We start from the raw sequence: 13,585 nt of genomic DNA, 5'->3' as shown, positions 1-13,585 counted from the left end.
CTAGACAAGAAGCTAACATTCCAGGAACACGTACAACAGAGAATTGGAATGGCCAAACAGGCCAGAAGACGCCTGGCGCCGATCATAGGAAGAAGTAGTAACATGGCACTGAAAGTCAAGCTACTGATGATGAGAACGATCCTAATGCCGATAATACTGTATGCATGCACTGCCTGGGGCCAGTGCGCGCAAACATACAGAAAGAAGATCCAAGCATTTATGAACACGATCGTAAGGGCCGCCGTAAATGCACCGTATTACATCCCAAACAGATTCATATACAGAGATCTAGGACTGGACACGCAGTATGTGGACGTGTATATGAGAGAACATGCAGAAAGCACGTTCGATAGAATCAGATCGCACTTAAATCCAGCGTTTCGCGATCTACACGATGCGTTGAACATGGATGACCCCAGGTTCCGAGAAAGGGACAAACATCCAAGGCCGACCAGACAAAATCAGAGACCGCCCCCACGAGTCGCCGTCAGGCGGCTCAGGCAAGTATAAAAATCTTAAGTGTATTAACCATATACTCTCTTACAGGAAAACCGCGATTCAATTTCAAAATCACATTTCTCAGCTTCACTGGGAAACGCCCGACTATCACAACTCTGGCCGCCGTTAGCTTTGGGGGCCCCCATGCAAAAATTCAATTAGGAATACCGCGACAAACAAGAGCCAAATAAAATTTAAACCGAGAAGTTAGATAGGGAAATAAAAGCACCTAAAGGCTGGTTTCCAACCAAAAGAGGTTAGATATCAATCTTGCTGAAGTGCCAGCAGCTGGATTGAGGACCGTTTCCTTAAGAAACGGGGGTGGAAGGAAAGGGTCGCCAGGTCCAAACCTGCGGAAGCAATTCCGTAAGGAGGGAGCTTGCGACCTGGGCACACAACCCGGGAGGGGCATGGGGGGCGATCACTGAAGCCAAGCAGCGTCGGGCGCGGTTAGTACTTGGATGGGTGACCGCTTGGGAACACCGCGTGTCGTTGTTTTTTTTTATTTCAAGAGGAAATATAATACCAATTTGTCTTTATTTTACTTTCGGAGTCTATCTCTTTTTTCACCCAGTACAGGAAAAATGAATTCATTTTGAATCATTGTTTTTATTTGCATGTCCACGCAAATATAGAAACAATTTCTATAAATATTTTTTTGTGTTCTCAAACTTGCAAATCACCCTTCACATTTTTCATTTTCGAGAATATTTGGATGAAAAGAGATTTCTGTTTCGAAAATAATGTATTTTTGATGTAAAGTGATTGACTTAATATAATAATAATGATAATACTCCTCTATATTATTTCCATTCTATAAAAGATACTATGAGTCTTTAGAATTTAATAGCGTGAGTATGAAAATATAAAATGCGAAATATAGTGTAGTGTGAACACGACAGAAAATATTCTTCAACTTAACCCTTAGTAACAATGATAAAAACGATAATTTTGATACCCAATTTTAAGTTTCAAGATATACTAAAATTGTATTTATGAGCCTATATGAGCTTTGTATCCTTTGCCCTGGTGCTCAAACAGATTCACTATTGTTTTGGCGAAAACTCTCGACGTGAGAAACGAAACTGGCCCAACTTTGTACAACTGTTGAAAAATGGGCCAAGAATTGAAATCTATCACTCGCATTTCATTCAGATCTTTATTCTATGGACCAAACTGTAAACAATTTTTCAGTCAATATTAATATACTGCCAAATGTAAATGCCATTGAAAATAGAAGTACTAATAAGTCTTTCAAACTAAAGAAGCTCCTCAGTAACGTTCCTTTATTCTCATTGGAAAACGTACTACATACATGCAACGGCCATACCACGTTGAAAAATGCCAGTTCTCGTCCGATCACTGAAGCCAAGCAACGTCGGGCGCGGTTAGTACTTGGATGGGTGACCGCTTGGGAACACCGCGTGTCGTTGTTTTTTTTTATTTCAAGAGGAAATATAATACCAATTTGTCTTTATTTTACTTTCGGAGTTTATCTCTTTTTTCACCCAGTACAGGAAAAATGAATTCATTTTGAATCATTGTTTTTATTTGCATGTCCACGCAAATATAAAAACAATTTCTATAAATATTTTTTTGTGTTCTCAAACTTGCAAATCACCCTTTACATTTTTCATTTTCGAGAATATTTGAATGAAAAGAGATTTCTGTTTCGAAAATAATGTATTTTTGATATAAAGTGATTGACTTAATATAATAATAATGATAATACTCGTCTATATTATTTCCATTTTATAAAATATACTATGTGTCTTTAGGATTTAATAGCGTAAGTATGGAAATATAAAAAGCGAAATATAGTGTAGTGTGAACACGACAGAAAATATTCTTCAACTTAACCTTTAGTAACAATGATAAAAACGATAATTTTGATACCCAATTTCAAGTTTCAAGATATACTAAAATTGTATTTATGAGCCTATATGAGCTTTGTATCCTTTGCCCTGGTGCTCAAACAGATTCATGATTGTTTTGGCGAAAACTCTCGACGTGAGAAATGAAACTGGCCCAACTTTGTACAACTGTTGAAAAATGGGCCAAGAATTGAAATCTATCACTCGCATTTCATTCAGATCTTTATTCTATGGACCAAACTGTAAACAATTCTTCAGTCAATATTAATATACTGCCAAATGTAAATGCCAAACACCTACTGAAAGTGAAGTGAAGTGAAGTGCGATAAAGTGAAAGCGTTCAGTGTTGCGTGCAAGCTAAACACTAAAAACTAGTTCTTTTTAGAACTAAGTGTGCGAAAGCACACACAAAAAAGAATCCGATATTTCTTTTCAGGCTTTTTAGGACCCTACCGACAGTAACATGGAGGAGGAAAACAAAAAGTTAAGAGAGGAAAATGAGGAACTGAAGAAGGACATTGTCAGCTGGCAAGAAAAATACCTTACAGAGTTCGCTAGATGCAAAGAAGCGATAGAAGAGCTAAGGGACAGAATAGACAAGCTGACCGCAGAGAATGCGGAAGTTAAAACAAAGAAGAAAGGAAGAGAGGAAAAAACAAGGAAGGAGGAAGAAAAACCGTCAGACAACAGAAAAAATAAACAAGAGACCAGAGAGAATGACACAGTAAGTGAAAAAGCCAATAAAATCCTGACAACAGCCCCCGAGAAGGAGAAGGAGAAAAACGAAAGAGAAGACAGCAAAACTACCAAGAGGACAAGAGCCCAGGTAGTAGCAACTGAGACCGAAACGGACGACGAAGGTTTCCAAAAAGTGGAAACCAAGAAAAGCCGAAAAACCAAGAGGCGAACGTCAAATGATGTAGAAGAAACCAAAATGGACGCGGAAACAACGTCCATGGACACGGAAACGACGTCCATAAATGTCGTGCCAGTCGTACCAACCAGGAAACGTGAAACTCCGGAGGTCCCAGTCTGGCCAACCCCCAGACCAAGCGAGGACACACCAGCCTGACAGTCCAGCACGAATTCGAATACGGATTCGAATACGCCAACGAGCGAAGACCTGACAAGGCCACCGCCAATCGTTATACACGATCCGAAAAAGTGGAGTATGATCTCCCAAAGCCTGGAGGCCAAAAAAATTGGCTACAATAAAGCTAGATTGACCAGAGATGGCATCTATTTATATACCAACAATGAAGTTGAGTGGCGAAAAGCCACTAAATTTCTGGAAGCAGGAAAACTGGACTTCCATACATACTCAATAAAAAAAGAAATCCCGCCGCACGCGGTCATGCGCGGCATCCCAGAGAACATAGAGCCAGCGGACGTCGCCAACGACTTGGCGAAACAAGGATACAATGTAATAGAGTGTCACAGGATGACCTCCAGGAAATACAGGAAAGTACTGCCACTATTTCTAGTGAAAGTACCGAAGAACGAAGAGAGGATCTTTACGCTGAGAACATGCGTGAATCTAATAGTACGGGCAGAGCCCCCAAAGAGTAAACAAGGGACTGGTATCCCAATGCCATCGATGCCAGTTCTTCGGACACTCGCAGTGATGTTGCCACTCGACGGCACGCTGCGTTAAATGTGGAGAAAACCACGACACCAGAGAGTGTAAAAAAACACTGGAAACGCCGGCCAAATGCGCGAATTGTATGGAGGCGCACCCGGCAAGCTACAGAGGCTGCAAGATGATCCCGAAGCAGAGAACATCAGCCTGGAACAAGCCTAGAGAAGCGGGAAGACCGACGCCGAAGCCGCAGCCGGCTAAAAAAGCCCCCACAGGACAAACAAGAAGCGAAAATGACCTAGTAAAAATACTAGGCAGTCTAACGACCGAGCAGCAGAAGATCGCGCAAGCGGTCTTAGCTGCACTAACACAAGCACCTGGACGACAGTAATGCCAGCACGAGTGCCTGGCAGACTAGTCATAGGATCGTGGAACATAAACGGTTTCGCAGACAGAAGAAATGAGCTACTGGAGCTACTGTCGCGCCTAGAAATAGACGTCATGGCGCTCCAGGAGACACGGATAAGAGGCGAAAAGAGCTACCGCATCCCAGGATACAATATGTACAGGACAGACAGGCCAGGGGGGCGCAACGCCGCGGGAGGCGTTGCGCTACTAGTAAAAACAGACCTAGAGCAAAACGAAGAAAGAAGACCAGGAATCCAAATCGGAGAAGCAGTAGCGGTCAGAGTCAACGTGAGACGCTACGAGCAGCTGAAAATAGCATCGGTATACCTACCTCCGCAAGGTAGAAGAATAGAAAGAACCGATATGGCAGAATTATTCCCAGATCACCATCCCACAGTGGCCATCGGCGACTTCAACGCAAAGTCGCCAGAATGGAATTGCAGATTTGCAAACACAAGAGGTAGAGATATAGTAAGATTACTAGAAGAATTTGAGGACATCGAGGTGGTAGCATCAAACAGCCCAACGTACTACCCGCAAGCAGACGCAGTCCCAAGCACTCTTGACATCGCACTAGTACAGAACGTCGATACTACGGAGATGGAAGTACTAGATGAAGGTTCGTCAGACCACAACCCCATCCTATTCACAATAGGAAGGGGAGAAGTGGAAACAGACAACCCAACAAAGCGAATCATAGACTGGACAAGATTTCAGGGAGCCATACACGACGCGCTGGGTGAGATACCACGCATCGAGACAAAAACAGATCTGGAGAACGCCACGGACCAGCTTCAGCAGGCGATCATACAAACAACGGAAAGAAGCGCGAGGGAAGTCCCAGCCACGCGCTATAACTTCTAAGAGCACCTTCCACCAGAAACGATGGAACTAATCAGAATAAGAAGACGCCTGAAAAGAAAGTACCAAAAAACACGTGCACCGATGGACAAAAGGTGCATGCAGAGATCAAACAGGATACTGAAAGAAGAGCAGAAAGCGATCCGAGAAAGACAGTGGACCACCCGTCTGGAAGAACTGAGCACAGAAGATAGATCTGCGTGGCAAATGCAGAAAAAACTTAGAAACGGACCGCGACAATCCTGCCCACCAATACACGGCAAGCAAGGAATTGTCTACACTGACCAGGAGAAGGCGAAAGCATTCGCGGACAACTTCGAAAGGCAGTGCAAAGAGAATGACGTCCCGCTCACAGACGAGGTAGAAGAAATAGAAAACCAGGTGGAAAGAACGGTACGGAGGCTCAACCGACAGACAGATAATGCGCAACCCCTGGCCCCGACATCGCCTGAGGAAGTGAAGGACATTCTGAGACGCCTCATCACTCGGAAAGCACCAGGCCCAGATAATATAACAAATCGAGCACTGAAAGTGCTGCCACGTATATTTTATAAAATATACTATGTGTCTTTAGGATTTAATAGCGTAAGTATGAAAATATAAAATGCGAAATATAGTGTAGTGTGAACACGACAGAAAATATTCTTCAACTTAACCCTTAGTAACAATGATAAAAACGATAATTTTGATACCCAATTTCAAGTTTCAAGATATACTAAAATTGTATTTATGAGCCTATATGAGCTTTGTATCCTTTGCCCTGGTGCTCAAACAGATTCATGATTGTTTTGGCGAAAACTCTCGACGTGAGAAATGAAACTGGCCCAACTTTGTACAACTGTTGAAAAATGGGCCAAGCCTATATGAGCTTTGTATCCTTTGCCCTGGTGCTCAAACAGATTCATCATTGTTTTGGCGAAAACTCTCGACGTGAAAAATGAAACTGGCCCAACTTTGTGCAACTGTTGAAAAATGAGCCAAGAATTGAAATCTATCACTCGCATTTCATTCAGATCTTTATTCTATGGACCAAACTGTAAACAATTTTTCAGTCAATATTAATATACTGCCAAATGTAAATGCCATTGAAAATAGAAGTACTAATAAGTCTTTCAAACTAAAGAAGCTCCTCAGTAACGTTCCTTTATTCTCATTGGAAAACGTACTACATACATGCAACGGCCATACCACGTTGAAAAATGCCAGTTCTCGTCCGATCACTGAAGCCAAGCAACGTCGGGCGCGGTTAGTACTTGGATGGGTGACCGCTTGGGAACACCGCGTGTCGTTGTTTTTTTTTATTTCAAGAGGAAATATAATACCAATTTGTCTTTATTTTACTTTCGAAGTCTATCTCTTTTTTCACCCAGTACAGGAAAAATGAATTCATTTTGAATCATTGTTTTTATTTGCATGTCCACGCAAGTATAGAAACAATTTCTATAAATATTTTTTTGTGTTCTCAAACTTGCAAATCGCCCTTTACATTTTTCATTTTCGAGAATATTTGAATGAAAAGAGATTTCTGTTTCGAAAATAATGTATTTTTGATATAAAGTGATTGATTTAATATAATAATAATGATAATACTCGTCTATATTATTTCCATTTTATAAAATATACTATGAGTCTTTAGGATTTAATAGCGTAAGTATGAAAATATAAAAAGCTGAATATAGTGTAGTGTGAACACGACAGAAAATATTCTTCAACTTAACCTTTAGTAACAATGATAAAAACGATAATTTTGATACTCAATTTTAAGTTTCAAGACATACTAAAATTGTATTTACGAGCCTATATGAGCTTTGTATCCTTTGTCCTGGTGCTCAAACAGATTCATCATTGTTTTGGCGAAAACTCTCGACGTGACAAATAAAACTGGCCCAACTTTGTACAACTGTTGAAAAATGGGCCAAGCCTATATGAGCTCTGTATCCTTTGCCCTGGTGCTCAAACAGATTCATCATTGTTTTGGCGAAAACTCTCGACGTGAAAAATGAAACTGGCCCAACTTTGTACAACTGTTGAAAAATGAGCCAAGAAATGAAACTGGCCCAACTTTGTACAACTGTTGAAGAATGGGTCAAGAATTGAAATCTATCACTCGCATTTTATTCAGATCTTCATTCTATGGATGGGTGACCGCTTGGGAACATCGCGTGTTGTTGTTTTTTTTTTTTATTTCAAGAGGAAGTATAATACCAATTTGTCTTTATTTTACTTTCGGGGTCTATTTCTCTTTTCACCCAGTACAGGAAAAATGAATACACTCTAAATCATTGTTTTTTTTTTGCATGTCCACGCAAATATAGAAACAGTTTCTATAAATATTTTTTTGTGTTCTTAAACTTGCAAATCGGGTCCCATCACACACTGGGATACCAGGAAATGAAAAAGCCGATGAAATGGCTCGCAACTCTTCCACAAGCCCTGTATTACGAATAATGAAGAAAATACCATATCAAGATTTATACAACCAAATTAAATTTGTAACCTCGCATCTATGGAAAGTCAGATGGCAGACACTTACAACAAACAAGCTCTACAAACTAAATCCGAACATGGAAAAGCCGAACTATTCTGGACTAAGCAGGAAACATCAGACGATTCTAACTCGCCTAAGGATTGGACATACCAGACTCACACATCAGCACATCTTGAAGAAGGAGCCACCACCAAATTGTAACTGGTGCTACACAACATTAACTGTACATCATCTATTTAGCTGTCCCCAATACCAGCAGTACAGAAATGCCCTTCTGCTACCTAGTGACATCTCCATCCTTTCGAATACCAACTTTAGAAAAGTGATTCAATATATCAGTGATATTAAGATTACCAACATATTGTAAATATTATATTGTTCCACCGCAAATGACCCTTTGAGGTCGAATGCGGATTGAATAAACAAAAAAAATAAATAAACTTACAAATCACCCTTTACATTTTTCATTTTCAAGAATATTTGAATTAAAAGAGATTTCTGTTTGAAAAATAATGTATTTTTGATATAAAGTGATTTACTTAATATAATAATAATGATAATATTCGTCTATATTATTTCCATTTCATAAAATATACTATAAGTATTTAGGCATTACAAGCGTAAGTATGGAAATATAAAAGGCGAAATATAGTGTAGTATGAAGACGATAGAAAATATTCTTCAACTTAACCCTTAGTAACAATGGAATAAACGATAACTTTGATACACAATTATAGGTTTCAAGATACACTAAAATCGTATTTTTGAGCCTATACGAGCTTTGTATTCTTTGCCATGTTGTTCAAACAGATTCGTCGTTGTTTTGGCGAAAACTCTCGACGTGAGGAATGAAACTGGCCCAACTTTGTACACATGTTGAAGAATGGATAAAGAATTGAAATCTATCACTCGCATTTTATTGTATCCTTAATCTATGGACCAAAGTGTAAAAAATTTTTCAGTTAATATTAATTCACTGCCAAATGTAATTGCCATTGATAAGTGAAGTACTAGTGAAGCTCCTCAGTAACTTTCCTTTATGTTCATTGAAGAACGTAACACTTACATGCAACGGCCATACCACGTTGAGAAATGCCAAAATTCTAATGTGATGTCGTGAATAAACATATTTTTTGCGCTTACATTGCAAACGCTGGCTGAACCCTACGAGAGAGATCAAAAAATATACTACAGTATTGTAAACCTTAAAAAAGTCAATAAGAATGTCCGCTATGGTATATGTCTATCTATTGGGGATAGCCCACAATAACCATTTTTTATCCTTTACATTTTACGCAAAATAATGGCTTATTTAAGATGCGATTTTGTGCAATACAGCATTAATCTTTATCCAATCAATCATTTCGAATACATTATGTATTAATTATAGATCAAATGGCCCTTCACAGCAGATCATTCAAATGAATATTTTCGAAATATTGTAGAAATGATCCTTATAACGTTAGTTCCCTGCAAGGGACTTTCAATGGATATCTCGAAAACTTTCACCATCAACGCTGGTGTTCCCGAGGGATCCATATTGTCTCCAACACCTGTTTTTATTGCATATCAATGACTCATTGGAAAAAACCAAGAATCCAATCTATTGCTTTGCTGACAACAGCACACTTGTCTCGTCATTACATTTGGGTTCCAGGACATCGGCTGCCGATGCACATCTTCACCGACAGCAGGAGGTTGCAAATTTTAAAGAGGATCTAGAAGTAATTTCGAATTGGGGTGAAAGTAACCAGGTTCAATTCAATGCCACAAAAATCCAGGCATCAGTTTTTTCCAAAAAGATAGGTACTTGTCTCAGAAGCGGATATAATAATATCAGGTCAGATAATTCCGCTTTCTGATTCGATAATATTTTGGGGGGTCAAAATGGACACAAATATGTCTTGGCACAATTATGACGCTGGAATTGCGAATGCTGCTTCTCAAAAGCTTGAAACACTGTTCCGAACCAGAAAACTGTACACACCTCAGCAAATTTTGATGCTTTATAAAGCTCAGATCAGACCTTCTATGGAGTATTGTTCTAATGTATGGAGCTCCGCCCCAAACATAGCCTGAAGCTGCTGTATTCCATCCAAAAAAGAGCTCTCCGCTTGATTGGAGGCGTGAACATCACTTGGAACCTTGATGATCTGGAACATTGAAGAACGGTTAGATATTTGTCTCTCTTCTATAGATACTTTCATGGGAAGCGTTCAAGTGACTTGGCACATTTGATTCCACCATGAGCGGTACATATCAGAAATTCTCGACGGACTGTGGTTGCTCATCGTTTTGAGGTTCAAGTCAGTACACCTCGAACTTCACTGTTTAAGAACTATTCCGTTTGGAGAACTTCGTTTATGTTGTAAACGTTTTTCCAAATGCATTTAATCTCCAAACATTCAAATCCAATGTGAATCACTACTTTGGCACAAGCACCGTTCGTTATTAGGAATCTCAGAAATTCTGTCCCCAATAATATTTTATTAAGCTACTACTATGCCTATGTTCACTCAAGTCTAAATTATTGCTTAGTCTGCTACGGTAACTGCTGCAAATTGAATGATCTGTTGATTGCTCATACAAAGATACTACGAACCATGTGTTTTAAAAAATATGGTGATTCTTGTAAGCAGTTATTTACTGAGTTACAAACTTTAACTGTGATATTCATGTATACAGGGGTGCGCAAAAGTACAGAATAAAATTAATATCTTTTCAACCAGTATTTTAGGAAAAAAACACGTCAGTTGATTTCACGTTGTACGCATTTTTTGGCAAAAAATGAATTTTTTTTTCAACCCCTCAGCTGCAACCCTCCCCAACTTTTTTTTTCAAATGCAAACCTATGTCGTGTATGGGCTCATTGAAAAGCTCGTAAAAAATGGAATATGACCATACCCTTAATTTTTTTTTACTCATGTGGTTACCACGAAATGAGAAAAAACTCTTTTAAAACCACTTACTTAGTGCTATCTACGGGTGAATTAACGTTGCAAAAAACAAAGTGATGTACATTGCCTAACAATTGCTAAGGATCACCAGTATCTACTTTCTAAAAGTTCACAAATTTTAAGAACGGACCAACCGGGCCAGGCACCACAACAAATTTCATTGATTGATGTGTAAAACTGATAACGTAATGTAGCATCAACATTTTGTGGATTTTATTTTTTCATCAAAAACTTACACATAAAATTAGTTCCATCCCCAGCAATTGTTGACCAGTGTACCTCAAAAAGAGAAAAAGGTTGTTGCATTTTTTGTACCAATATGAATGCCCTGATAAGAACTATTGTCTTGACTCAGTTTTAAAATTATGGCATTTCTGGGTGAAATTGAAAATATATATGTTTAGTTTATTAGTTGGGTACCTTCAAAGTGTTCTTTTTCAATTGCTAAACAAAAATGGTATTGTCAGAGAGGCAGCGTATCGAAGTCTTGATGTTGTTGGGATGTGGGGATAGAATGCGGTGTCAAAGTGAGGTGTGTACTTTATTTAATGCAAAATATCCGGAATATCACATTTCCCAGGCTACTGTGAGTAAGATCTTAAACAAATTTGAAAAACATGGTACAGTGAAGGACTTGCCCAGAAGTGGCCGGCCACATGTTTTAGACGAAGATCAAAAATTGGACATTGCCGTATCTCTGCAGGAAGATCCACATTTATCAACGGTTTCATTAGCTCAAAACAATCCTGCATCTAGACGTACGATTGTGAGGTTTTTGAAAACAGAAAAATACCACCCATAAAAGGTATGTCTTGTCCAAGAGCTCTTGGAAGATGACTATGACAGGCGTTTGCAATTTTGTGAGGAAATAATGAGGCGATGTGACGAGAATAATGGGTTTTCACTCAACATACTCTTTTCGGACGAAGCTACTTTTTATTTACATGGAGTAGTTAACAGGCACAACTATTGATTCTGGAGTCAGGAAAACCCACACATGACGTGGTACAATTTAATGGCCGCCAAGATCCCCAGACTTAATGCCATTAGATTATTTTTATTGGGGATATATGAAAGACACGGTTTATCAAAATAGGCCGGCTAATATTGAAGATCTAAAAAGCAAAACCACATTGGAATCACATACCGGCTGAGGCCATTTGTAATTCCGTAGACGGGTTTTACCATCGCCTAGGAGCCTGCCAAGTAGAGGGTGGAGGCCAATTTCAGCATCTGTTACGTTAATTCACCCGTAGGTAGCACTAAGTTGGGTATTTGTAACTTTTCAAAAGAGTTTTTTCTCATTTCTCATTTCAATTAAGAGTATGGTCATAATCCATTTTTACGAGCTTTTCAATGAGCCCATACACGACATAGGTTTGCATTTGAAAAAACAAGTTGGGGAGGGTTGCAACTAAGAGGTTGAAAAAAAATTCATTTTATTGCCAAAAAATGCGTACAATGTGAAATTAACTGAAGTGTTTCAGCGTTTTTTTTCTAAAATACTGGTTGAAAAGATATTAATTTTATTCCGGACTTTTGCGCACCCCTGTATTTTAAATTGTGTCACTCACATTAAGAATCATTGCCATGTGTTTCAGCAAAGGGATACTATCCGCATAACTGCTGGTTATACTCTCAGGCAAAATTATAATCTGATAGTTCCTAGTTTCACTAAGAAAATTTCAAATCCCATGAATTTAAAAAATAGCATCAACAATGTTCTCTACAAAAATGCCTTTTATTCACTTGATGAATATTTTCAAACTGATCTGGCTGCTTGACATCAAGATTGTTTGCTTGTTCACTATTCTACTGTTTATACTATGTTTTTTTTTAGTCTAATATATAAAAATGGATGTTGGTTGGTTGGTTGGTTGGTTGGTTGGTTGGTTGGTAAGTGATAAACTTCTACATCGCTCAACCGATCGTGATGAAACTTGACATGTATAAGTAATTTTTCATAAAGAAGGTTTTTAGGCTATCAATTTTTCTGTAACTCGCCACTAAATGGCGCTGTAGAACAATTTTTTGAAAGCTGTTCTATAACGCTGCGCCTGTCTAAGTTCGTTGATTCTCATTCTGTCCAAAACATTGGAACAGCAGCGATGCAGCAACATAGTACTAATTAATACTACAACTACCAAATTCCACTCGGACGAAGCCGCGGGCAACAACTAGTTGTTTTATATAATTATATCCTACATCTGCTATCGATTTAGTTTTTTTTATGTACAGGAATATTCCATATTTTATCACTTGATATTTTTCAACTTCATTCTTTACTGTGTATGTGACGATTTCCATGCATATGTCAGAGAGTGTATTGGTACGTTTAGATAATAATTAAAGTTTTGTTCACCCAATTCATTGATAGGAATAAACACAATTATTTTCTTATTATTTTGAAATGAGTATGTTGTATGAACTCCTTTCTTTGCATATTTATTTGCAAGGTTTTGTTCCATTTCCATTAGCAGTTATGAACAATTTGCATTTCGGGATGAATGTACCACTTATGCAAATTTTATTGGGAATTCTTATCCTTCATACGCGTCGATAACATAACAACCAAAAAATATTTGAAGTTTGACACCGCCTAAAAAACTAATGTCGAGTTATATGATGTCCTCTACGAATTTAAATGATAATAATAATAATAATAATGTTTATTCAGATTCAAATCACAAAAAAAATAACTAAAGTAACACATATAGTTGGATAAACATCGTTGAAACCAAAAAAAGAAAGAAAAGAAAAAGAGATCCAAATCGAAAAATGAAAATATGATGAATACTAAAGTATGGAAATGAATTATGAAACTGATCTCTTTGGCGGGTAGAAGGAAACAATGCTGTATGTCTATTTGTATGATATTTAGTGCTAGAGCATAATAAATACAACTGCCGTATGTCTAACA

At 38.3% G+C, this 13,585-nt stretch overlaps 2 non-coding genes across 2 annotated transcripts; both read left to right on the top strand.

The window, feature by feature from the left end:
• Positions 1-1,814: 1,814 nt before the first annotated feature.
• Positions 1,815-1,934, top strand: LOC141484021 (5S ribosomal RNA). The gene has a single exon (XR_012466411.1). It is a non-coding gene; the product is annotated as a 5S ribosomal RNA (ribosomal RNA).
• Positions 1,935-6,394: 4,460 nt separating this feature from the next.
• Positions 6,395-6,514, top strand: LOC141484020 (5S ribosomal RNA). Its single transcript, XR_012466410.1, has one exon. It is a non-coding gene; the product is annotated as a 5S ribosomal RNA (ribosomal RNA).
• The last annotated feature ends 7,071 nt before the right edge of the window (positions 6,515-13,585 follow it).

This window comes from Leptinotarsa decemlineata, unplaced genomic scaffold, assembly GCF_025532065.1.
Source record: "Leptinotarsa decemlineata unplaced genomic scaffold, Ldec_3_MD MMD2_tig00004307_RagTag_RagTag, whole genome shotgun sequence".
NCBI classification, from domain to species: domain Eukaryota; kingdom Metazoa; phylum Arthropoda; class Insecta; order Coleoptera; family Chrysomelidae; genus Leptinotarsa; species Leptinotarsa decemlineata.
The sequence above is the reverse complement of the archived record's forward strand: the minus strand, read 5'-3'. Positions and strand labels throughout refer to the sequence as shown.